General features: G+C 41.2%; 1 long non-coding RNA gene across 1 annotated transcript; it reads right to left on the bottom strand.

Moving 5' to 3' along the window:
* Positions 1-3,757: 3,757 nt before the first annotated feature.
* Positions 3,758-26,286, bottom strand: LOC127683473 (uncharacterized). Its single transcript, XR_007977552.1, has 4 exons — positions 26,208-26,286; positions 25,930-26,136; positions 11,451-11,660; positions 3,758-11,163 (listed from the first exon to the last, which is right to left on the bottom strand). It is a non-coding gene; the product is annotated as an uncharacterized LOC127683473 (long non-coding RNA).
* Positions 26,287-26,489: the final 203 nt, after the last annotated feature.

Raw genomic sequence — 26,489 nt, 5'->3', positions numbered from 1 at the left:
TGAACAGATCCATAGCACTTTACCCACTGAGCCACTACCCCAGCCAGTTAAGTATTTTTTTTAAGTGACATACAGTGGTTAATTAATTAGTTAATTATACCCCCCCTTTCTGAATCAGCTGATATTTGACCTCAGGAGAAGAAAAGACACCCTGGTCAAAGATAAGATGCATCATTTCCTGAAACAGCAACCTGTCCTTTTTACGACACTACTCTGACTAGACTACTAGATTATTGGGAATATCAGTACCCATTTCTTCCAGTTAATTCCTTTACAAGTGTACTTCATCTGAAACTTGGCCCGATAAAAGATATGATGACACTCTTAACCCGTATCTATTTAAAAACAATAATAAGGTACCTACCTTTTTCTCCACACAACAAGAGATCCGAAAAAATGGCCCACATAAGTAACGTCAATCTGAGGATCACTTCAGAAAGGCTCCATGTTGTTTCTCTGTCTTCCCTGTCTAGTCTAGAGTTTAAATCATTGTTGCTGACTGTCCAAGTAGAACATTGCACAATTTATTTCCATCATTTCCTGGCTGGATATTAGCCTCACTTCCCCAAACTATCCAGGTCTAAGGACCCAATTCAGACCCAAACCAAAATCTAAATAGACTCCCTCGATAAGAGAGCCAATAAGAAATAAGAAAGCCAAAAAGCCAGGTTGTTTAAATGTTTTGCAGAAACATTAATGCTTTCTAGGAAAGCATATATAGAATATGTTAAGGAAAATTAAAAAGTTGATCAGTGTCAGTGTCGATAGGATGGGGCTTGTTGTCATGGTTCAATTAAGAGTCCAGCACTCTGATCCAAGCCCCTAACTCAGAGGAGAGTAGACAAATTATAATCCATCCCATCCTAAGGCTCAATTTTCTCATCTGTGAAATGATGGTGTGGGCTTTTTCCCAAAGGTCCCATTAAACTCTAACAGGTTGAGGCTGTGACTCTATAAAACATAAAGATGACTAAAATTGGAGAAGGAGGCAGATGGTATATTGGACTCAAGAGCTCTGGCCAGGATAAGTTCTCACTACTTCCTGAGAGTAATTAGTCAAGTTGTGGAAAGAAGAGCAATTTTGTTTAAGAAAATGTTAAGAAATTAACAACAAACAAATGTGAGAAGACCAGAGAAGGAACTGAAGCAGGTTAGAGAGTAGCAGAGTATACTTCCAAAGTCCAGAAAGCAAGCGCCCAATGAGACCGAGAGATGCAAGAAGAACAAGACAATTGTTAAACACTAGTGAAAACATTACTGTGAATAGAAAAGGAAAGAGAATGCCAGTACAGACCTGGGCCATCACATACCCATACACCATGTTCTTCAAAAGACAAAAGGCTCATGGTAAAGGCACTTTTAGAAAAGCAAAATTCTGGGGTTGGAGAGATGGCTCAGCGGTTAAGAGCATTGACTGCTCTTCGGAAGGTCTTGAGTTCAAATCCCAGCAACCACATGGTGGCTCACAACTATCCATAATGAGATCTGACACCCTCTTCAGGAGTGTCTGAAGACAGCTATAGTGAACTTAGATATAATAATAAATAAATCTTTAAAAAAAAAAAAAAGAAAAGCAAAATTCTTGTTCAGTGTATATGATCTGACCATTCAGAAAGCTCTGGCATTATAAGTGTTTGGTAGGGAATGAATCCCTGTTAAACTATTCTATGAAGATTCTCTGTAGAAGTGTAAAGAGGCAGAGAGGGGATGGCATGGTCAGGAAAACACTGTATTCTCAGTGACCCGAGTCGGAAGTGTCTAGAGAAACAAATAAACAACTCAGCAGGTAAAGATGCTTGCCACTGAGACTCAACATTTGTGTTTGGGCCACAGGACCCACAACTTAGAAAGTGGTGCTCTGACCCATGACAGAACCAAATACAACTGGGAAAAAAAAGTCAATGATATTCTGCTATACTCATAGATCAGTGCCTAGCCAAACTGTCATCATAAAAGCATGGTCCAGAAACTAATAGGAGCAAACAGATACAGAGACCCACAATCACACTCTACACAGACTCAGAGGAACTCCAAAGAAAAGGAGGGAGGGAGGATACTAGAAACTAGAGGGGCTAAGGACATCACAAAAACATGGCCCTCAGAATCAACTAAGTAGGGTCAATAGGGGCTCACAGAAACTAAAGTGACATCACTGACCTTATGTGGGTCTGAGCTAGGTCTTCTGCATATACATTATGGTTATATAGCTTGCTGCTCTTATGGTACTCCTAACAGTGGGAGTTTATAAGGCATATTTCTGATGATTTTTACCTGTACTTGGGACCTTTACCCTCTGCTCATCCTGGATCTAGGGAAGAGGGGAGTGTGGCAGGGCTGGGGCAAGTGGAGGTAGGAGAAACTGTGGTTGGGATATACCATATGTAAAGAATAAAACTAAAAGTAAAAAGTAAAATTAAAAAAAAAGGTCCTCTAACTTCCACATGAGGACACAGGTGATCACATGCTACACACACACACACACACACACACAAATAAATAAATAAATAAATAAATAAATAAAGTGGAAAACAATAGAAGAAGATACCCAATGCATCATACGGAGGTCAGAGGCCAGAGCTTCTACCTAAGCACACATGCACAAAGCTTATTGGCAGACATATATGCATTCACATATCTACAACATATACATATACACATATACACAAAAAGAAACAGCAAGGTTCAAGATTTAAGAAAGTACTGCTGACCTCTGTGACATGAATAGACAACTGCAATGTTGGCTGCTTTATTGGGTTCTTATATCTATCACCCTTCTTTACCCCAATCCCTTCCAACCTGCCAACACTAGGTAGGAAAGAAAGACAGTTAGAGGGAAGGGGGCGAGGCATAGATCTCTTTAAACTACTTCCTGATGATTAGAGATGTTGGGTTCCTTGGGGCAAGTCCAATCTTCATCATCAGGATACCTAATTTCTTCTTGTCACTTTTCTCATGACCATTTAACAAACTCTGTAGTTTGTTAAGGAACCACAAACAGCAACAGGGGAGAAGGAGCCTCCCCTTCCAGAGCTCTGGAACTTTCATAGCCTCTCAGAGTCTCAAGAATTTTAAATGTAATCCATCTTCAGCTTGCAGAATCACACTCCTGCCAGAGCATGAGGCAAATCATAGTCTGCTACTGTGAACAACCTGAAGCAGCCTCATATCACACACCTGGGATTAAAACAAAAACATATTTGCATAACATTTCTGTATTTTTAACAAAACCAAAATTTTCACTACACAGCAAGTTTTGAACCTGCAGTCCAAGGACTCAAAATGGCACCTGTAGTCAAGGGGAAATGGGGAGTAGTGACTTGAGAAGGGAAGAGACACTTTGAAGCATAGTTTTCTTTCTTTTTTCTTTTTTTTAAGCATTGCTTTCTAACTTCAATTTCTCTTGACCAAGCAGTCAGAGGATGTGAGTGTCTAGACAAAGAATCAGCATTTAGTGTCATCACCAAAGGTCGCACGAGGTAATGCGATAGTACATTTTAAAACCACATGATTACCTGGGTATAGTAGCATATGAGTGTAATGTTAACATTCACAATTGTGAGGCAGGAGGACTGCAAGTTTGATATGAACCTGAAATACATAGCGGGACCTTTTCTCAAAAGAAAAGAAAGAAATAGAAGAAAATTCATAAAACATGAAATTTTTTAGAGTGAAAATTTGTAGAGTGAAACTATATAATACTATTGTAGTAAATACACATTTTTATTCTTTTTCAAAATTCACAAAACAGGGATAAAACTCCAACATGAACCATTTGGTTAAATTTTTGATTTTGGTTACAAATAATGTATCAATGTGAATCCGTAAAACACTTTTACTCCATGCTCTGATGCATAATGTGGACTTTGAAGCTATTTTCTTTACATATATCAGTGGATTTCTAGAAGGCATCAAGAAAGATATCTTTATAAAGAAAGAATTATCTTTAAAGATACAAAAGAGATATTCATGAAAAAAATGAAATAAGAGCAGCATCACCCTTTTGGTAGATCTCCACCTCCAGGACTAGAGGTTAAACTCAGGGCTTCTCTAGTGATTCTTATGCAAGTGTTCTGCTAACTAAGCTCTACCCTTAATCTAAATAAGACAGTGTAAAGCTAATGCTAAATCTACTTATGCCTTTGACCTCGGTTACTTCTGTAGCTGCAGAAGAATTCTGACAAAAGCAACTTAAGAGAGAAAGGGTTTATTTTGAATCTCATCTCAAGGGTGGATCATGGTCAAAAAGTCATGTCAGCCAGAGCATAAGTCACATTGTGTTCATGGCCAGGAAGCTTAGAGGAATGAAGGCTGGAGCTCAGCATGTGTCTACTTCTGTGTAATATGAGCCCCAGCTCTTGGGATGATGGTGTGCACATTTAGATGAGTCTTCCCACCTCAGTTAATCCAGTCTAGAACATTCCTCACAGACATGTCCAGGAGTTTCTGTTCTAGATGATTCTTGATTCTGTAAAACTTCATAATTCCACCCTTTGTCAACTAGACACCTTAAAACACAACTTTTAGGCCATAATCTTCTACTTCTTTTCACCACAGGCTCCTGAACATATCACAGTGCAAAACATATTCAATGCAGCTTCATGCCTTTTAATCATTCCAACACTGTTTAGAAGTGCAAAGTCCCTTTGGAAAAGCAAGATAAACTTTTACCTGTGATAGCCTGTAAAGTTAAAAATCATTTCAGCATAAGGTGGAGCAGAATCATCACATTCCTCCCAGAGGGTAGGATTGGAGAATATCAAGGAAATCTCAGAACAAAGCAGGCCAAAAACTCAGCAGGACAAACACCAGATCTTGTAGCTCCATGTGTGATTTCTGGGGCTCATGATACAATTATCTGGGCTCCAAAGTTCTTGCACAGTACAACTCCTCCAGCTCTGCTACCTGCAACACACACAGCCTCTCTCTTTACCTACCTTCTCTCTGTGCCTGAAACTTTCTTCAGTGAATATCTTATACCCCATGATTCTGACATATTGAACATGCTGAAATTTGCTTTAGCTTCATGTCGTGACCTGGCCTCAGCAGATCTCTAGAAGGGTGTTACAAAACTCCATAGTCCCCTGCAATTTTTGTTCCTTCATATCTGCAAGACCAAAACCATGGAGATAAGGCTGCCAATTTCTGCCAGCATGGGAGGGTGTCTGTGGCCCTTAGACAACAGGTCATCATTGGCATTTGTCTGCTTCCCTGTGTGGCTTCTAGGGAGCAAGAAACTCCTTTTTCAATATGTCTTAGTTGGGGTTTTACTGCTATGAAGAGACATCATAACCAAGGCAAGTCTTCTAAAGGACAACATTTAATTGGGGCTGGATTACAGGTTCAGAGGTTCAGGCCATCATCATCATCAAGGTGGGAGTATAGCAGCATCTAGGCAGGCATGGTGCCAGCAGATCTGAGAGCTCTACATCTTTATCTAAAGTCAGCTAGTGGAAGACTGGCTTGCAGGCAGCTAGGATGAGGGTCTTAAAGCCCACACCCAGTGACACACCTACTCCAGCAGAGCCACACCTTCAAATAGTGTCTCTCCCTGGGCCTAGCAGATATAAACCATCACACAATATTCTTGTTGAGGCTTGCCCCTTCCAAATGTATTTGCAGTTTCACAGGATGGAGCCTTCCACTGGTAGATTCTTGTGTCCTTTCACCTTATGCCTAACCTTACACCGCTTCTGTGGCAAGTTACACATCAGATTTGATTCTCTAATTTCTGGACTTTCAAGAAGTCAGACATTTCTCTTGGAAAGCATTTGATCAATCATTAAAAAATTAATGGGCTTTGGAGCCTACAGAAATATGGGCAAGACAACCTAATCCTAAGACGCTCACAATTCACTTTGGTATGAGGATATTTTATGTTTATATTTATTGAATTATGCAGCGTGCATGGATCTATGTGAGTCTTTAAAAGCATTGGATTTATTGTTGGTAGGTTTTTTTGGTTGGTTGGTTGGTTGGTTGGGATTTTTTTAGGATATTGTTGTTTTATTTTGCTTTTGCTTTTTTTTGGTTTTGTATTTGATTCTTATAACAACTCCATTATTATATCATTTTACATGTGTGAAAGTGAGACAGATAAAAATAATTGTTCAATGTCACAAAGTAAGATAGGTGCAGAGCCAAGATTTGGATGAGAGTCATGGTTCTGGACTCTCTCTGTGACTCTTTTCCACAGAGACACTAGTATATCATAGGTGACCACTAGTGTCACAAGTACAGGCTCTAGTAGGTGAGGGAAGCCCTCCCTGAGGAAGAGACAGGAAAAGAAGCAGGATCCAAGTTGGCACAAAAGAGTGAGAAATCAGAAGTGGGAAACTGTCCCAGGTCAGAATCAAATCACCCCACTTTTCTTCTGTTCTCAAAAGCTGCCATAGTATTAGCATGCCCATAGTCTTAAGGAAAGGCCACTGTTCCATTATCATCTGTATTTTCTAAATAGCTTTCCAGGCATAGCAAAAATTATTCTAGCAATTCTATATGTTTTAGTTAGACCATGTTTTTATCCAAGCTCAGCCACAGAAACCCCCCTGCCAATTCTCAGGAAAGATGGTGGTGATGTACTCTCCCCTTCCCAGAGGTACTAAAATAGAGCCAAAGTCTTCAGTTTTGAGTTGCATGATTGGATACTGTAGAAAAGAGCTGCATACTTCCACAAATGAGCCTTTCTTTGCTATTGGCAGGACATTTCCAGAGGATACAAACTGGTAGGGAGATGTTGGTACTGGGGTGGCTCTATGAGTCACAATGGAGCCCTTCTTGGCATAGAGGAGCACAGAGAGGTGGTTGGCTCACCTATAGCTGAGCAACTTCCAGCCACCTGTGTCATGGGAGACAGATATACAGATGTGTGTATGACTGCGAGCCTCTTCTTGCAGCAATGGCCTGGGAGCCTTGCGTGTGCAGATATGGGTGCTAGTGTGTGTTGTACACAGCCTGTCTGTCTGCATGACTTCCTACAGCAAAGAAAGCTGGAAGGCTATATTCCATTCCTGATGTGGCCTGTATTTTAAGCTGAGGCTCAGCTTAAATTTTATTACAATTTATTATTATCTTTGTCAAATTTTGAAATCCCAGTTCCAAGATGACTTTCACATAGTATGCAGTTCTTCTAGAAACAACTGTCATATGTGAGGATTCTATATTGCATATGCATGCTGTCCCTTGTGAGGAATCCACATACTCCTATTGACTTGTGCTATGATTTGAGGAAATGACTTGAGGTTGAAATGTCTCCGAGGGGAAGAACAAGAATTTACATATACTAGGACCATCTTAATGGCACTTTCCCATATGCTCTAAACCTTCACACTCTTCTGAGAGGCCAACAGCACATTTTACAGAGAAAAAGACCAAAGCTCAGGGGTCTCTACCTGGACACAATGCCCTCACACAGGGGAGTTTTGATCAATCCCACTAGGAAAGGTAGGGTTAGCTGAAGAATGGCTTTTCAGTAAGAGTCCCTGTTATAAAAGCTCGCCAACCTAAGGTTGACTTCCCAGCACTGTTGTAAAAAGCCAGGAGTGGCCATTACATTGTGAGGGTCAGAGACAGGAGGATGGCAGGGTTTTCTGGAAGCTAGAATAACTTGAGATTTGGTAAGTGATCTTGTCTCAAGGGATAGAGCAGGATGCCTGATGTGTTCCTCTGACCTCCAGGAGCACCCATATGTACATGCACGTATAGCATATGGTAAGGGGTAGGGGAGAAGGAATTCAGAAAGAAAGAAAAGAAAAGCAGGCAGAATGTGTGGGGAACCTCATCAGCTCTTTTGAGTACTTGCCAAAAATTGATAGAGAGATCTAATGAGGCTACTGGGAATGCCTCTCTGCAGCAGTGTGTGTGCTGTTGACTGTGGGGTAAAGTGTTTACACACACAAAGACCTTCTTGGGAGCCTGAGTGTCAAGGTAGTAACCTCATGCCCCCACATAGTATATCACTCCCCACCATACGATCAGTCTGGAAATTTCTAGGACTGAAAGGTGAAGGTGGCCCTGTCAAACTAACATCACTATGCCAGTCAATGAAGGCGTTCTAAGGACATTTGTCATAGGGTGAGATGGTGGCTCTAAATGGGTCAGGACACCCTAGTCCCTTCTGAATGAGGTTTGGTAGAAATCAGAGGCATGAACACCAATGAACACAGCACCATGTCTCACAAGGGAAGTGGTAGAACAGAGTCCACATTATTAATGTTTTGTAAATATCTTCTATTTAATCTTTGACAGCTTCTTGATCCTATCCATGCCCAACTTCCCTCTGTCAACCCCCACTCCCCACTATCCCCCAACATTTCCTTTTCCCATCTTCATACCTCTTTCTTTTTCTTTTTCTCCCCCTCCTGATTAATTAAGAATAATTGACTGAGCCTGATTCAGGTGACCTGTTGGAATGTTGACCAATCTTGTTGGCGTGGCCCTGTTTAGACCTCTTAGCCACAGTGAGTTCTGAATGCCCTGGCCAGTCACGTCCAGGTAGCATCCCTCACTATCCTGCAGATCTTATGGTTCCCCACACCTCTATGGTGTTCCCTGAGCTTTGCGTAGTATAGACATAGCTGTCCCATTTAGAGCTGAGCACTCTTCTCATCCTCAGCTCTTTGACAAGTTAGAAATATCTTCATTGACCACTGGGCAACTATAGAGAGAGGTTTCCCCAGCTAATGTTGAGGGCAGCACTAATCTATAGGGATGAACATAAATATTCAGGAGGCATTTGAAAACCAGTCTGTTTAGCAGAATAGAATAGATTTAACCATTAAGTAATGAGATGGTACTTGTTCCACTTCCTAAAGATAAACAGGAAACTACCCCATTAGTCCTCATGGAGGTGGCATTGACATTATTGTCAACTTGACCTCTAGAGCCACTCTTCATCTTTCTCAGGAAGAATATCTCACGTATTAAAATATAAGAGTAATAAAATCCAACTCATGAAAATTAAAAGTGTAAGCAAGCAGTATATCTTAGATAGGATTTCTATTGCTGTGAATAAGCACCATGACCAAAGTAATGTGGGGAGGAAAGAATTTGTTTGGCTTACACTTCCACAGCACTGTTCAGTATCAAAGGAAGTCAAGACAGAAACTTAAGCAGGACAGGAACCTAGAAGTAAGAGCTGATGCTGAGGTCATAGAGGAGTGCTGCTTACTGGCTTGCTCAACATAGCTTGCTCAGCTGCTTTTTATAGACCCTAGTACCATTAGTGCAAGGATGGCACCACCCACAAATTGCTGGGCCCTTCCCCATCAATCACTAATAAAGAAAATGCCCTACAGACTTTCATGCAGCCTGATCTTATGGAGGCATTTTTTTTTTGAGCCTCTCTCCTCTCAGATGACTTTAGTTTGTGTCAAATTGACATAAAACTATCCAGCACACATTCTATGCTAGTTTAGATTACTTTTTTTAGACATGTATTCATCTCTAATAATTACTTTACCACCTAACTCACAGAGCAAGGGAAATGAAAGATTTTGGAAAGTTGAGCCTACATCCTATCTTTTGGGCATGAGTAAGAGGAAAACCAGCTGAAATGAGCATTGATAACACAGGTGCTCCCTTCAGTGGGGTCATCAGTATGCTACAAGCAAATGTCAAAACAATGATTTCTTTGGACATCTTTTTACATAAGAGTTAAAAGGCTTTAAGGGGAAAAAAACATAATAACCACCTGGTAAGACAGTTCCTCTTTGATAGCTGAATTGAAATCAAATGAAAGAAATAATTAGGACAGCTGAAAAATAATAAAAACAATAGAGACTAGACACATCTTTCACAAATCACAACAAACTAAAGAGACATGACAATGTATAATCTTAATTGTGCCATAGCTCAGTAAATGCCACTCCCTTGTTCTTCCTGGGTTCCTGATCAAAATGGAAAACATATGATTTCAATATTTAAAGCCCTAAAGCAGTAACACATTTCAGTCTGAATAGACCTGGAAATAAGCAGAGAATAAACAGAGGTAGTTGCTACAGATGTATCTTCTTACATACAATACCAACATTTGAGTAAATTATTGCTTTTTTTCTTTGTTCTGGGATGGAAGGCTGATTCTTCCTTCCCCCTCTGTGTACATGTGCTGTACATATTGACATGTTTGATTGCACATGTGATGGATGACCAGAGTTCAATGTCAGATGTCTTTCCTCCTCAACATCTCACTCCACTATTTTTGGAAAAGGGTTCTCTTGAAACTCATCAAGAAGTAGAGTTTCTAGAAACTCATCAAGAACTAGGCAAACTAACCAAGAAGCGCTAGGAATCTGCTTGCCTCTATCTCCAAGCACTAGGATTACAAGCCCTGGCTACTATGACTAGCTTTTTAACAAGACTTCTGCCAGATCTACCTCAGGCCCTCAGGACTACAGTGGAAGCACTTTACTAGTTAGATCATCTCCACGACTCTTATTTTTATTTTTGCAAGACAGGGTCATAAGTGGCATCCTGTTCTGGCCCAAATATATTATGTAGCAGAGGAAGACCTTCAATTTCTGATCCTCCAGTCTCCACCTTCCAAGAGCTAAGATTATAGGAGTGTGCAGTCATGCCTGGTTCATGAGGAATCCATCCAGGGCTTTGAGAATTCTGGGTAAAACCTCTACCAATTGAGCTGCATTCTCCTTAACCCCAACTTGTAGTGCTTGTAAGTTGTTTGTGGGCTAAGACCTAGAGCTATACATGGTCACAAACCTGATTTTTCAGATATGGGGTTTCAATAAAATGCCATCCATGGTTTCAGACATTTAAATAGTTGGTCCCCCACTGGAAGCCCTGTATGGATATATTTAGAAGGTATGACCCACCTTACTGAAAAAAGTATGTCAATAAAGGTGGGACTTGAGGTTTCAAAAGCCTCCTGTGATTCCCAGTTCACTCTTTCAGTTTGGTGCTTGTTGTTCAAGATGTGTCTGCCAGCTGCTCTCCCACCACGATAGACTCTGATCCCTCTGGTAGCATTAGCCCAAATAAACCCTTCCTTCTACAAGTTGCTTTGGTCATATGTTTTATCATAGCAAGTGAAAAAGCAGTTACAGATGACTCATTTGGATTCTTCTGGGTAGACTGATAATTTGGGTATGATGAATGTTGTAGCTTCTCTAGATTACGCATCCTCTGCAGTCATTGCAATTCTAAAGAGCCCTGAGGAATGAGGAAAGAGACACTGGAGATTATAAAGCAAATGTAAACTGTAAATGTCATTGGGAAATTAGATTGCTTGTGATTTTAATTTTCTGCATTCACTAAATTTTTAATAATTTAAAGACAAATATAATTTCATATAAGGACTTCAGTCCGATAAATGGATTTTGGAGAGGAAAATGGCCCAGAAAACTATTAAGAAGGAAGATTCTGAGGGGTCATGGGAATGACATGGGGACAAAGTTCACAATGCAACTCCATTAAGATGCAAATTGCTTGCCCTGTACCTCAACTGTAGTGCAGGGAAGTATCCCAGAGTGGTCTCATGGAGTGGGTGCCTGTGGATCTGGAAGTCAAGTTATTTGGATGGTAAGCAAATGGCACCCTTCACTTTGTCTTCCAGTCTCTCCACTTTGGGAATATCCTCTCCAAGGCGCCCTTCCTCCGAAAGTTAATAGAAACAAAGAACTGAACATCTCCATTCTCACAGTTTCTCTCTGGAAAACAAAGATACAGGTTTTTATGTAAACTTATTTTATCTGAGTGGAGCAGCACCTGAATGAAGTATAGGCATGATTGGAATATTAAGAACTGGAAATTTCCAGACACTCACAGACCAGTGAGACAAAGGCTGGGAAAGTGGGAGGAGCCTGTCTGAGCCAAGGTGGCACTAAGTGTGTGTGTGTGTGTGTGTGTGTGTGTGTGTGTGTGTGTGTGTACATACATACAGGCACATGTATACATGTTCCTGGTAGGAGAGGTGTACATGCATGTGTGCATACATGCAGAAGGCAGATTGACAGCAAGTGTGTCCTTCAGTCCACCTCATTTTCTGAGACAAGGACTCACCAGTTCAGTAGATTGACTGTCCAGCAAGCCCCAGGGTTCTCTCCTTCTACTTCCCCAGCACTGGGATTCCAGATGTATTCTGCCATACCTGGCTTCCTCACAGGTGCTGGGGATTTGAACTCAGATTTCTAATGCTTGCATAGGAAGCATTCTATACACTGAGCCAACTTCTCAGTCCCATTACTTGGGTTTTTATACTTTTGGAAAATATATCAGCAAATACAACTCTTTAAATTTGAATAGCAGTAGATAATTCAATATTATTCTCTCTTCTTTATGCAGATTTCATCTGGACATGACCCTACTAGAAAACAATTGCTTTATCATGTTTAGTGATTGGATTTAATCCTCTTAAAATATGTTCAATTTGGAATACACGAGTAGAAAGATTGTTGATTTTATTTTTTTGCAAATTTAACTATTAACTAATAAAAATTAATTAGTAACTTGCAGTGAGTTATTTAATATTTATGAAACTTCTAATGGTGCCAGACAAATATTTGTTTAAAGAATGACTGAATGATAGCCACAAAATGTTCATTTCTGTCAGTCTGTAGTGAATGCCTGGCTCTGGCCTATAACCTGTATGTATTTTAACTGTAGCAACGGAGGCCTGGAGAGATGGCTTGGCAGCACTTACTGCTGTTGCAGAGGGCCCAAGTTCAGTTCCCTGAACCCATGTCAGGCACCTTACCACCACCTCTAACTCCAACTCCAAGGGATCCAGTACCTTTACCTAGCCTCCACTGACAACTGTGCTTAACCATGAACAGACCTACACGTCAGGAAACACTGGTGCTCAGGTCTAAGTTTGACATTACCTGAAATCCCCAAACTCAAGGCAAAATGGCAGACTCCCTTTGCTGTTTCCTCTTTTCTCCCTGGGAGATCGCGGACCCCACCATCTGCCCACCTGAGGAAGGGTCATTGTAGCCCTGCACCGGAGATTCCTGGAATGCCTCTCCATGCTAATGAGGCATTTCAGTACCTTGGCCTTCAGTCTGTGACCTTTGTCCACCCTCGATAGTCTCACCCCCATCCCCAAAACTATATAACCCTTGGTTCAACCCAAATAAAGTGTGTGCATATAAGCCCACCACAAATAAGGAAATATGCAGAAGCTAAGACCATCTCAGAGAGCTATTTCACTGAAGATCGTTGGAGAATTCTACCCTTCTGGGCTCCGCATCATCTTCCCAGCCCACGCTGAGAGGGTGTGGAACCACAGCTGGAACCCAAAACACATACCACACCTACACAGGACATATAATATATACATAGTTTAAAATAAAAATAAGTCTTTAAATTACAACATTTCCCAAGCACAACTTGGTCTTGAACACCTACCTATGACCTAGAGTTGTCTATGTAGAAATGGTCAAGGACTGGACAGAATGAGAAGAAATAAGTATGGCTAATAGAATTAGTTTCCATGAGGCTGAGTTTATTTCATTGAAGAAACAATCTTCTAGTAAGTATGTGTACTTTACATTAAACTTTTTTCTTATTGAGATTAAATTTATAATGCATTCAAGAATGAACAAACGGGAGTTCCTGACTCTTCTTCCTCTGACTACTGAGTGCTGTGGTCATAGGCACACACTACCATGTTTTATACAATACTGAGAAACAAACTTAAAAGTTCTGCAGTTACTAGGCAAGTGCTCTTCCAACTGAGCTATGCACAGCTTTACACTTTGCATTTCTTTAGAAATTTTTTTTTCTTTTGAGATAATGAAAGAAGGTAGTTGAATGCCTTGGAGGATCTGCTCTATACTATATAAAGTCCATACCAAATTAGCCCTTTCCCTTCTCTATGTTCGTATTTGGTGAACTCTCAAAACCTGGCACCACCACCCGGAAGAGTATACATTACATCTGGTAAGACTTCCCATATGGAGCTCCCTATTAGTAACCCAATCCATTCAGTCGCTGTGATAGTAAGTATTAATCAACAATATTACAAGCTCTGATATTACTTAAGAGACAGGCTGCCAGACACCCTTGTGAGACATTGAGATTAAGTTAACCTGGGCATATCTTCTACAATTTGTCATAATGAAATTCACTGAGGTAGGAAGACCCAATGTAAGAGTGGGTGGCACCGTCCCATAGGCTTGGGTCCCAGACTGAATGAAAAGGAGAGAGTAAGGGGAGCATCAGAATGCCCTGCTCTTTCTCACACTATGCTGCCTGCTTCTTCTACAAAATAGGACCACCTTCCTAGAACTCCTGCTACGAGAACTTCCCCCCACCATGAAGGACTCTTCCCTGGAACTATGAGCCAAAACAAATCCTTTATTCCTAAAGTTAATTTTTCAAGGGCATTTATCACAGCAACAAGAAAAGGACCTATGATAGCCTTTCACCGCTTTCCTCCTACATGGAAAGAGGTAAACAGATAATCACTGTCCATAAACTCACTCACGACTTGTTGTAAGAAACCATGTATAATTTAATCACCTGTCTCCATCAGAGTCCTTTCTACAAGTGACTTGTTCAACCATCATCAGAAAAGCTCCCTCCTACAAATGGGAGCAAATATAGAGACCCATAAACAGACATTACAGACAAAGTGAGAGACCTTGGAACACTCTGGCAATCAAATCCCTTCTCTCAGAGTTCAGGGAACCACACAGGAGAGGAGGAAGAAAGAGTGGATGAAGCAGAGGGGATGGAGGATACCAAGAAAACAAGGCCCTTTAAATCAACACGAGCAAAGCTCATATGAACTCACAGAGACTGAATCAACATTCACAGGGCTTGCACAGGTCTGTACCAAGTCCTCTGTGCTTATATTATGACTTTCACATTAGTGTTTTTATGGGATTCCTAAATGTGTAAACAACTGGGTCTTCAATTCTTATACCTTCTCTTGGGCTCCTTTCCTTCTGTTGGTTTAACTTGACTAACTTCAATGTGATAGATTTTGTTTTATGTTACATTTTACTTAGTTGCATTTTTAAATGAATGAATGAATGAATGAATGAATATTTAGCCACTAGGATGAAGGTTAACAACTAAACTGTCACTTATACCTGCTGGGGAAGGGAAAGTCAGTTTTTTCTAATGGAGTGATACTGGATATATCAACTACTCTAGACAGGCCTCTTGTTAGGAGTAGTTGACCAACCCATAATAGATTCCACAGTTTTTTGTAAATGTCTGTGTACTTTCATTAGGTTACAATTTGGTGCAGTGTTTTTGTTTGTATGTATGTATGGTTGGTTGGTTGGTTGTTGTTTCTTTTTAGGTGGCATTTTATTTTGTGTCCTTAGTTTGAGGGACTTTTGCTTTTTTTTTTTTTTTTTTGAGAAAGAACTTAAACATGGTTGGCTTGGAAGGGCACGAGGATCTGGAAGGACTTAGAGGAGGGGAAAATATGATCAAAATATATCTAAAGTTAAAATTTGTTTAAAATATTAAAGGAAGAAAGAAAGAAAGAAAGAAGAAGAAAGAAAGAAAGAAAGAAAGAAATGAAAAGAAAGAAAGAAAGAAAGAAAGAACGAAAGAAAGAAAGAAAGAAAGAAGAAGAAAGAAGGAAGGGAGGGAGGGAGGGAGGGAGGGGAGGGAGGGAGGGAGGGAGGGAGGGAGGGAGGAGGGAGGGAGGGAGGGAGGAAGGAAGGAAGGAAGGAAGGAAGGAAGGAAGGAAGGAAGGAAGGAAGGAAGGAAGGAAGGAAAGAAAGAAAGAAAGAAAGAAAGAAAGAAAGAAAGAAAGAAAGAAAGAAAGAAAGAAAGAAAGAAAGAAAGAAAGAAAGAAAGAAGGAAGAAAAAAAATAAATTATGCGCCAGTATATAATTTAACTGCCTGTCTCCTTGTCTCCTTCAGGGTCCCCTCCACAAGTCCTCCGACCAACCAGCTGAGGGATAGACAGTCTAACCCTGGGCCAGCCTGTTCGTTTTCTGATTGGTAAAAGCCCTCTCTTAGAATCCCAGTGAGCATTAACTGCAGTGAGTGCTGGGCCTCAGAGCTTGTGCTGAGAAGTTGGGGCTTGGGAGTCATGTTGAGTGACATGAAAGATGAGCACACAGAGAAACTGGTCAAGTAAAATATTAGAAAGTATTTAAAGAGAAACGTAAACTCCTCCAAGATGCCCAGAGTAGCTTTCATTTCCCACTGGCAGCTGTAGTCAGATCCTGGGTTCCTTGATCAAACCCTCCTTTGCCAAGTCCCTTTCTGTGATTAAACTAGTTAGTGCTTAGCTGTTCCTTGTCTGAGAAAACACTGAGATAACTGAAAACATGGACTAAAGTCCAAGGAATGCTCAGAAGTAATACACTTTCTCCTTTTAAGAACTAGGTACTTTTCCCTAATTTTTAAGGCACCAAAACATAAAACTAATCAATCACTTCCCTTATTTTTCTCTCTTGCTCTCTGAAGTACAATTTAAAAATATTCCATTTGAAAAGAACCACTCAGGTCTCCATCCTTCTCCTTACCCAACACCCACCCATCGTCATATCCTGCATTACTGAGACTGGAGTTTATGCCCAGCCCCAGCAGGGCCTGGGAAGGAGCTCAGTTGGCAGAATCCTTGGATTGAGGGCCAGTGCTGCATGGAGCAGATGTAGGTGCACTTGCCTATAATCCCAGCACCTGGAAGATAAAGGCAGGAGCATTAGAAACTGAAGGTCATCCTCTCTGCATGGGGAGTCTGAAGCTGTCCCAGGCAGGCTGGCACGGCTCAGCCCTGAAGTCGGGATTCTGAGGTTCACACACCTCAATGAATCTGCTAGATAAAGGTCCTTCTTTCTCATTTTCCCACTGTGATATTGTGCAGAGAGCTGATCTAATGTCACAAAGAGAAGAACAATATCACTTCTGAGTGCTGGTTCTTAACATATTTTTCTGCTCTGATTATTCTCTCTCTGTGTCTATGATTGACTGTCTCTATCTCTCTGTATCTCTGTCTCTGTGTATGTGTGTCTGTGTGTAATGTGTGTGTGTGTCTGTGTGTCTGTGTGTCTGTCTCTGTCTTAGACTGTTCTGTTCTGTTCTGGGAGAAAGTGTTCACATTGTAAGGAACTAGTGTCCATACAATAGCGAGCTAAGACCTCCAGCCTGTCCACAGCACACAAAGGAGCTTAGAAAAACATCATTACCCAGTAGACAATTCAAAAGAGACGTTAGGTCAGGCAGATAGTTCAACACAAGCTTACAAAATACTTTAAAGCAGAACCACCTACCTGAGTGACTTCCATGTTCCAGAAAATGTGCATGGTGGTTTGAATAAGCCTGTGCCCCATGGGCTCAGAACAAGTGGTTCCCAATGGGTAGCACTGGTTGAGAGGTTGGATGAAATACATCAGAGGTGGGCTTTAGATGTTTGTGGTTTCACCCCACATCATGTTTGCTTTCTACTTCAGGCTTGTAGTCAAAGGTAAGAGCATTCAGCTTCCTGCTCTGGCTGCCCTGCCTGCAGCTCAGTGCTATGCCTTCCTGCCAGGATGGACTCTTATCCTCTGGGAACCATTAGCCAAACTGAACTCTGTCTTCTTCAGGCTGCTTCTGGTCATAGTGTTTTATCACAGCAACTGAAATATATGAGTGTGTCCACTTTCTGAAGCTCTTAAATTTACACGTTCTTTGATTCTTTTACATTCCATTTCTTTTCTGAATTAGTCAATAATAAACACCAGATGCTTCTTTTTATTCATATGGGTGGAGGACCTTGCCTGTGGAGATCAGAAGATACTTGCAAGAGCTACCTTTTTCCTTTCAGATTCAGATCAGCGGGCTTGGAGGCAAGAGCCTTTATTTGCTGAGACATCTCACCAGCTCCCAGAGAATTTCTTTTCATATGGATATGTATTCCTAAATGTGTGGGCACATATGTATGTGGGAAGTTGTTCTCGACTTTATTTACTGGGGCAGATGTCTCAATGATTCAGCTAGTTTCCATACAGCTTGCCCTGGGGAGTAACCAGTTTCCACCTCTTGAGAGCCTCAGATTACAAAGCAGGTTGTCTTGCCTGCCCTGCATTTATATTACTGTAGGTTCTGGGGCTCTGAACTTCAGTCCTTGTACCTGTGTGGCAAGCACATTACCCACTAAGCCATCCCTCCAGTACAGCACCAGTGGTCTGTGAGAAAGACTTTGACTCTCCCCGAGTGGAATGCTAAGTCCTGCATTACTATTTGTTCTCAGGGAAACCAGTACGATTATGCAACATAAATTCCTCCAAAACATCGGGGACTTCAGCTCAATTTAAAACCCTGCTGGTTTTATTACCAGAATGAATGATTATGAAATAGATGCATGCAAATGAAGAGATAAAAACATTAAAGGGCATGTGAAATTTAATGCATGCTGCTTGCAACTCTCTGACAGGATACTGCAAAAGGCAGTACTAGTGCCATGCCAAGTAGAAATGTGGTTTGTAATACTTACAACTTGAGAGTGTGGTTTTAATTTTGTACTACCATGATATATTTTGGCGGAGGGGGGAGAGAATGCAGAGCCAGGCATGGTGACATAACAGGGACTGGTAACCGCTGCACTTAGTGGTGGCAGTCAAATGTTGCAATACAAAAAGGTTGGCAACATCGATGAAGTCATGGCAACCAAGAACAACAAGGGAGTTTCCTTTCAAGGTCCAGTCCAGGGGAGTAAATTAAGTGCAGCACTAGGAAGCAGGGCCTAGTGATACACACCTGTAATCCCAGTACTTGGGAGGTAGAGGCAGGGTGAGATATTCAAGACCTGACTGAAATTAGTACCCCTTTCTACCTGTATATGGATACAGGATAACCGAGAAAGAAAATGCAAATGCTTAAATAGATAACATATATACAAAGTATATAAATACATCCACGTGTAATTACAATAAAAACTATATCCATATAAATCAGGTCTATCACAAATGTGAAATGACCCACAAACAACTTTTTGCTCAGTTGTACAAAGATTCATATTATATTTTAATGTGTGAGGTTCTGGCTGACTCGGGATGCTAACTAGCTTAATGGCATGTATTCAGACCCTAGACACCAAGTGGTCACTCCTCACCTGTGTCCTCTCTCTCCTATAAAAATCTCCCATGTCCCTTCCCCCTCCAGCACTGAGCTGGGCTTTTCAGGCTCTGAGCTCAGCCTGTGACCTTCCTGGCTGCCAGCCCCTGCTGATATTCTCGGCTTTTGTTCTCTAGAGAACAATACAGACCTGGAAGCCTGGAGGCCTGGAGGCCTCAGAGAAGTACTGCAGTTCTTAGCAGGCAACCTTCTGAGATTGGACTTCCCCTGAAGCCTGGGAGGAGGGTTCTTCCTAAACTACATATTGACTAATATTTATTAAAGTTTTGGTCATGATTGGCGAAGGTCGTCCTGACTCAGTTCTCTTTCACCGCCTCCCATATATCCCCAGGATTCTCTTTCAGGCCTCCGCTTCACCTGTCATTGCAGGCAGCAACACTCCTACAAGTATCCAATAGCTTAATCTCACAGACACTTTAATCATTTCAAGACTTACCAAGTCACTTAAGTGGCTACACACGCCTTAGAAATGCTGTCTAAATTTCTCAGCATTCTGACTCCAAACTCTCTTTGCAGTACAATTTCATCTTTAAAATTTTGACCAAGAATCACCCTTCCCACCATTCACACCCATCCTTCCAAGCCCACTTCTCCAATGATGAACTTCAGATTCTCTCATGACAAAGCTTTTCCTTTCTCCCTCAGTACTCCATTTGTATTGGTATATTGATGTCTTCAGCTTTTGTGACTACCTTCCTTGTTAACAGTCATTTCCTTCTTGCTGTGACTCTTACGTTAAATACTGAGCTCCTTTAGGTGATGGCCCACCTTCCCCCCACACCCTCCATTCCTCTTGAGTGTTCTATTCAGAGACCTTTAGAAAATAAGTCAGTCAATCCACCAGCATATCATACAATGTCATGAGAAAGTGCATGGCGTTTTATCCTATAATACCATTTCAATTTTCTCTTTCCATCATGAGGGTCCAAAGGATTGAACTCAACTAATCAGGCTTAGCTTTTCTCACTAAGCCATCTTGTTGTCCCTATAACTTTCAAAACAAAAAAATTAAAGTAAGCAAAATACCTAAAGAAAGATCTCATGAGAGTCATGCAAATACATAATGAAGACAAAGATGTGCTACATCACACATCATTATGAAATTACAGATTAAAACAAGATACTGCCATACACCTCTCAGAATAGCCAAAATCCAAAACAATAATAATACCAGATGCTGGTGAGGATGTGAGGCATCCACTCATCACTATGGTAACACAAAATGATACAGCCACTTTAAAAGCTACCTTGTCAGCTTCTCACAAAACTAAACAGACACACTGTTTATTCTTTCATTGATGTGTATGGAGGGATATATATACATATGCATGTGTGCACATGTTTAGAGATAAGAAGTCAGCCTTAGGTGTCATTTTTTAGGAACTTCCTGCCTTCTTTTGTGAGGTGGGGTCACTCACCGGGACCTGAGCTCCTTGACTGGGATATGTAGGGTGGCCAGTGAGATCCAGGGATCTTACTACCTCTGCCTTCCCAGCACTGGGATTACAAATGTATGCCATCACACTTGCATTTTCACATGAATTCTGGGGACTCTAACTCCAGTCTTCATGGTTGCTTAGAAAGCACTCCATCTTGTGAGCCATCATCTCCCCAGCTCATGCATTGGTTTTTGATACAATCCTGCTGTATAGTCCAGGATGACCTGAAAATTATTGTGTAGCCTGAAACATCCAAGAATTCCAAAACTTTCTGACTCAGCCTCCTGAGTATTAGGATTATAGGTGTATACTAACACATCAAGTCTAACATAGTCTTAATAACTTAATCGAGCAATCATACTACTTGATATTTATCCAAAAGTGCACAATGCTTACATTTATGCAAAAGCCTGCATACTGATCTTTATGTAAACTTTATCCATAATTGTTTCAACTTGAAAGCAACCAATTGTCTTTGGGTAGATGAATAAATGAATAGTGGTACAGCTGATGGATGAAAATTATTCAGCATTAAAAGAAAAGGACTTACCAAACCACAAAAAAAGCACATAAGAAACTTTAGAGTAAGATACTAAGTGAACTAGTATGAATTAAAACGACATATCCTGCCCAGCTCAAGCTATATGACATTCTGGAAGGTTAAAAGGTCAGTGATGCCACGGCTAGGGCTGGTAGAGGAAAGGAACTCGTGAGCATAGATGAGTTTTGAGCTGCCAAGATGAGTGTGTGTGGTTCCTTACAACTGGGTCTGCATTGCTGTACTGTTGTTTAAAGCCATGGGTTGTACAAGAGTGAGCCATAATATAAGTCATGTTCTTGGCGTGATCATTACATGTCAATGTAGGTTTATAACTGTAACAAATGTTGCTCTATTGGGAAAACTTTGTAACAGACCTAAAAGGTGGGGATTTGGGAAATTCCTGAACTTTTCTCAAACTTAATGCTCTAAAAAAGTAATATACAGCAAAAGTGGAATAATGAAACTATTTCATTTATGACTTTCAACTGAAGCCTCTCTGTGAAGCGGGAGTCAGTCAGAGAGCCCATTGACTATCCTCAGTATCAAATGTTGGGACCTCCATGTTGATGAACAAGTAACTCAGAAAGGCAACTGCTCTGCTGTCATGGATTGATTCATTCATTCCTATGCTGCGTCATTCATTCATCTAACAAATGTTTATTGAAGACCTTCCATTGGCTGGGTTATGCCTTCGATGACTTACGGTCAGGTAGACTGACACATAAGAAAAGAGTCACTGCAAACTAAGATCAACTTAGTGACTGGAGTGAATTCAGGATGAGGAGCACAAAACAGAAAGGGAAAGTCACCTGGTAAGGCAGAGAAGGTTCTTGTAAACGTAGGTGATGTCCTAATTCATAAACAACAACCAAGCCCACAAGTGCAAATAACATGAGCAGAGATATGGACACTTCCATTTTATGCACAAGGGGACCTGAAAAAGAACAGATTAATTCTCTAGCAGACAAAGTCAATGCAGGAACATAACCTAAGTTGCTATCTATTTCATCAATGGCTGAAGTCTGCTTCTTATTGCTGTGATAAATATCACAACAAAAAGCAAGTTGAGGAAGAAGTAGTTTATTTCAGCTTACACCTCCCAGGTCCATCACTGAAGGCAGTCAGAGAAGTCAAGGCCAGAAACTGAAGGTAGGAACAGAACCAATGGCCATGGGAGAATGTTGCTTGCTGGCTTGCTTCCCCAGCTTGCTCATGTATCTATCTACCTTTACTGTACAAGGTAGCCTACCTACCCACAGGTGGTGTGGCCACCAGTATGCTGCGCCCTTCTACATCAATTAACAATCAAGAAAATGCCACATAGTCATACCCACAGGCCAGTGTGATAAAGGAAATTACCCAACAGAAATCCTTCCTCCCAGGTATTCAAGTTGACAACCAAGATTAGTCATCATATTGACCTTAATAATTTCTTTCCTGAAGCATTTCTCTGCATCCTTGATTCCCTGGTGTTTATGGGAAAATACCCACATGTGATTTTATAGTATTTCTGCTTAATTGGCAACCAGCTGTCTCTCAGAAATCAGACTCTGTTCCACCCCCATTTCATCACTGAGAAAAAGACTGAGTAGAAAAAAAAATTATTCTTAAAATAGCTTCTGTGAAAAACAAAACCTGCACTATTTTAGCATAAAGTTAGTGCCGAAAATTCTTTCTAAGGTATCATCTCAATGAGTTTCATTGTTTCTCACAGGGTTGCTGAGCAGTTCCTGGTCAAAGTTCAGTCTTGCTTTTTGGTGGAATTAAAGAACTGGCTGTTCCATTAATGTTCTTTACTGAAAGGTTTGTTGTTTTTGTTTTATTTTTTACAACCCTTGGAACATTTGAGATTTTTTTCATAGAAAATTTGTGTAGTCTGAGCACTGGGGCTATCAGGCCTGTTTGATGCACCCTATTCAATAAATACAGTGTTGGTCAGATGAACACAGTACAGAGTATACATTCTCTCAAATACAGAGAAGGTGCCACAAGCACATAATTGGACTTTAAGGAACACCACCGTAGCTAAACAAAGAAGAAAAACAAAAATACCCAGACACTCTATGAAAGGGGCATCCCAGAGAGATGGGGAATATCTAAGCAAATGGATGAAGACCGGTGTCCCATTAAACAGAGAGAGCTGCGACTGGATGAATGGGAAAATGAATACTGCCCACTAGTCCACTAAAGGACCAGCACCTACAAGGACATGCTGCTCTTGTGTTAACAGAAAACCCTCAGCACTGTGGTGAAGGTATAAGAACCTTGTCTTCCAGGCATGAAGGTTAGACATAGCTGGGTAAAAGTCAGGGGCATTCTTACAATTCCTAAGAGCTTAGTGAGATACAAAATGGCACAGTAGACATTTTGGAAAGTGGAAACTTCCCTTTGTGTAATTCAGACCCAAGGTGCTTTCCTAAACGGAAAAGGGGGCTGACAAGAAATGGTTTGTAGGAGAATATATGAGTCTCCTTCAGTTTGTTACAGAAATCACAATAGGTCATCACATCTGGAGTTTAAGAAAATCTAATAAAGTTCAGCTCCATGGAGATGAGGAAGAGGTGGTCAGAGGGACCAAGTGCCAAATACAGATGGTATTCTTACAAGCATCTGCACCTTCGTAAGAGTATCCACCTGAGGTTTGTCTTATTTGTTTTATTTATTTGTTTGTTTTCAAAACAGGGTCTCCCATAGCCATGGCTGATCTAGAACTCACTGCGTTCAAGGATAACCTTGGACTTCCTATCCTCCTTCCTCTGCTTCCTGGGTTGCTAGGATGGCAAGTGTGTACTACCATACCAGGTTCATATGATGAGGGTGATTGAACCCACAGTTTCATGAATGCTTGGTAAGCATTCTATCAGTTGCGTTGTCATCTTGAGTTTATTACTTTCCCAGGCTGTACTGCCCTTGGTAAGTACTGCCTGCAATGTAATGTAGACACTCCTTCCAATGAATACAAAAGGGCCTGTTGCTTTAGGCTCTCAGGAGTGAATTTTATTCAATATGTCCACACCTTCCTTCACTTTATAAATTCACTAGATACATTATAACATATATTTCTTTTCAAATAAATGTCTGCAAGCTGGCTGTTCGGTGCATTTAAAGCCCTATGAAAAAATGAATAATAGATAAGTCAGACAGTGGGCGCACATGCCTTTAATTCCAGCACTCAAGAGGCAGAGACAGGTGGATCTATCTATGTAAGTTCCAGGACAGACAGGGCCATGCAGAGAAAACCTGTGTCAAGAAATCCAAAAGGGGAAAAAAAAATGTCAGAGAGTTGAGACTGGTGACACAGGTTTGTCTGTCAACCCAGTACCTGGAAGGCTAAAACAAAAAATGGAAAGTTCATGGCCACCCTAGGCTACAAAATGAATGCAGGTGTGGTGGTTTGTATAACTGCCTGCAGTTACATCGGACAGGTTATCTGAAAAGAAAGCTGGGGGTGAAATAGAATGGGCCTATGAGAAGAAAAAAATGAGACAAAGACAACAGCTTCTGTTCAAAGTCTCAAGGGAAACTCATCCACAGAGCCAGTTCAGTTGCTCAGCAGGTGGCTAGTGTCTCTCAGGAAACTGCAGGCCCTTGAAGAACAATGGGCTTCACCTTAGTCAATGTCAAATTCCTGCCAGGTGGCATGGCACCCCAATAGGCTCACTACAGTTTGAACACTCCTCCACTGCTGGTGGGAATGCAAGTTGGTACAACCACTCTGAAAATCAATCTGGCGGTTCCTCAGAAAACTGGACATGACACTTCCGGAGAACCCTGCTATACCACTCCTGGGCATATACCCAGAGGATTCCCTGGCATGCAATAAGGACACATGCTCCACTATGTTCATGGCAGCTTTATTTGTAATAGCCAGAAGATGGAAAGAACCCAGATGTCCCTCAATGGAGGAATGGACAGAAAATGTGGTATATATACACAATGGAGTACTATTCAGCAATTAAAAACAATGAATTCATGAAGTTCTTAGGCAAATGGTTGGAACTGGAAAATATCTTCCTATGTGAGGTAACCTAATCACAAAAGAATACACATGGAATGCAGTCACTGCTAAGTGGATATTAGCCCAGAAGCTCTGAATATCCAAGACACAATTTGCACATCAAATGATTCCCAAGAAGAAGGAAGGAGAGGGCCCTGGTCCTGGAAAGTCTTGATCCAGCATTGTAGGGGAATACAAAGACAGAGAAGAAGGAGGGGGTGGATTGGAGAATGGGCGGAAGGACGAGGGCTTATGGGACTTATGGGGAGAGGGTAACCGGGAAAGGGAAAATCATTCAGAATGTAAACATAGAACATAGAAAACAATAAAAATAAAAAAAAGAATGGCTCCATAGACTCATATCTTTGAACACTTGGTCTCTAGTTGGTGGAACTGTTTGGGGAGTATTTGGTTTGTGTGAAGGTAGGATAGGGATTTCCAGTTAGTCTCTCTCTGCCTCATGCCTATCTATCAAACTGTAAGCTCTCAGCTACAACTTCAGCACCATGCCTGCCTGCCTGCCACCATGACGATCACAGATTTTAACCCTTTGAAACTGTAAGCTCCTAACAAACTCTTTCTTGTGTAAAATGCCTTGGACATGGTACCTTATTACCACAATAGAAGTGTAAGTAAGACATAAGCCCAGCCCTAGTAATTTATCAAGACCAACTCAAGAGAAAAAAAAAAAAAAGAAAGAAAGAACAAAAATACGCTGGGAGAATAACTCAGAGGTAAAGCATTCGCCTAGCATGCACTAGACTGGGGAAAACGAAGGAAGGAGAAAGAAAAGACCAGATCAGATCAATTGAGAAATAAGTAGCCCTCCAGAACAAGGAGCCTAGCAAATGCTCTGCAGTCCAGTGTGTGTGTGTGTGTGTGTGTGTGTGTGTGTGCTCTCACTTACCTTCAGTGGTAGGGTAGCTCAGTGCAGCTCAGTAGGGGCCCTTGGTTTGAGCCTTGTGCACTTCTTGACTCACGCTTCCAGACACCTTTTCCTCATCTGTTTTCAGTAGCAATGTGTCTCATTTCCTCCAAGTCAGCTTCTTCATCCCTTGCTCTCACACAGATGTGGGACTACAGACTCACGAGCCTTTGTTGCTGCTTATCTGCCCTGCAAGAGGAAAGATGAGTTTTCTATATATATAGTTTCTTTTCGCCCTGCTGTGAGCAGATACCACCAACCTTAAGGAACAGTTTATTTCTCCTCACTCTTTGAGGAGTAGAGTCTGTCATGGGAGGTGGCATGGTAGCCATGCCTGAGGAAACTCAGAACAAACAAAAGTGGGGCCAAACTATAAAAAAAAACCCTCAAGGCCCACCCCCAGTGACTCACTTCCTCTGATAAAACTGAGCCTTCTAAAGGTTCCATTACCTTTCAAATCAGAACTACCACCTGAAGACAAAGTACTGAAATACACAAGACTGCAGGAGACCATACAGGATTAACTGGGAGGTAAATTATTT

The sequence above is a fragment of the Apodemus sylvaticus genome, chromosome 4 (assembly GCF_947179515.1).
Source record: "Apodemus sylvaticus chromosome 4, mApoSyl1.1, whole genome shotgun sequence".
NCBI classification, from domain to species: Eukaryota; Metazoa; Chordata; class Mammalia; order Rodentia; family Muridae; genus Apodemus; species Apodemus sylvaticus.
This window is presented reverse-complemented; position numbering and strand designations above follow the sequence as displayed.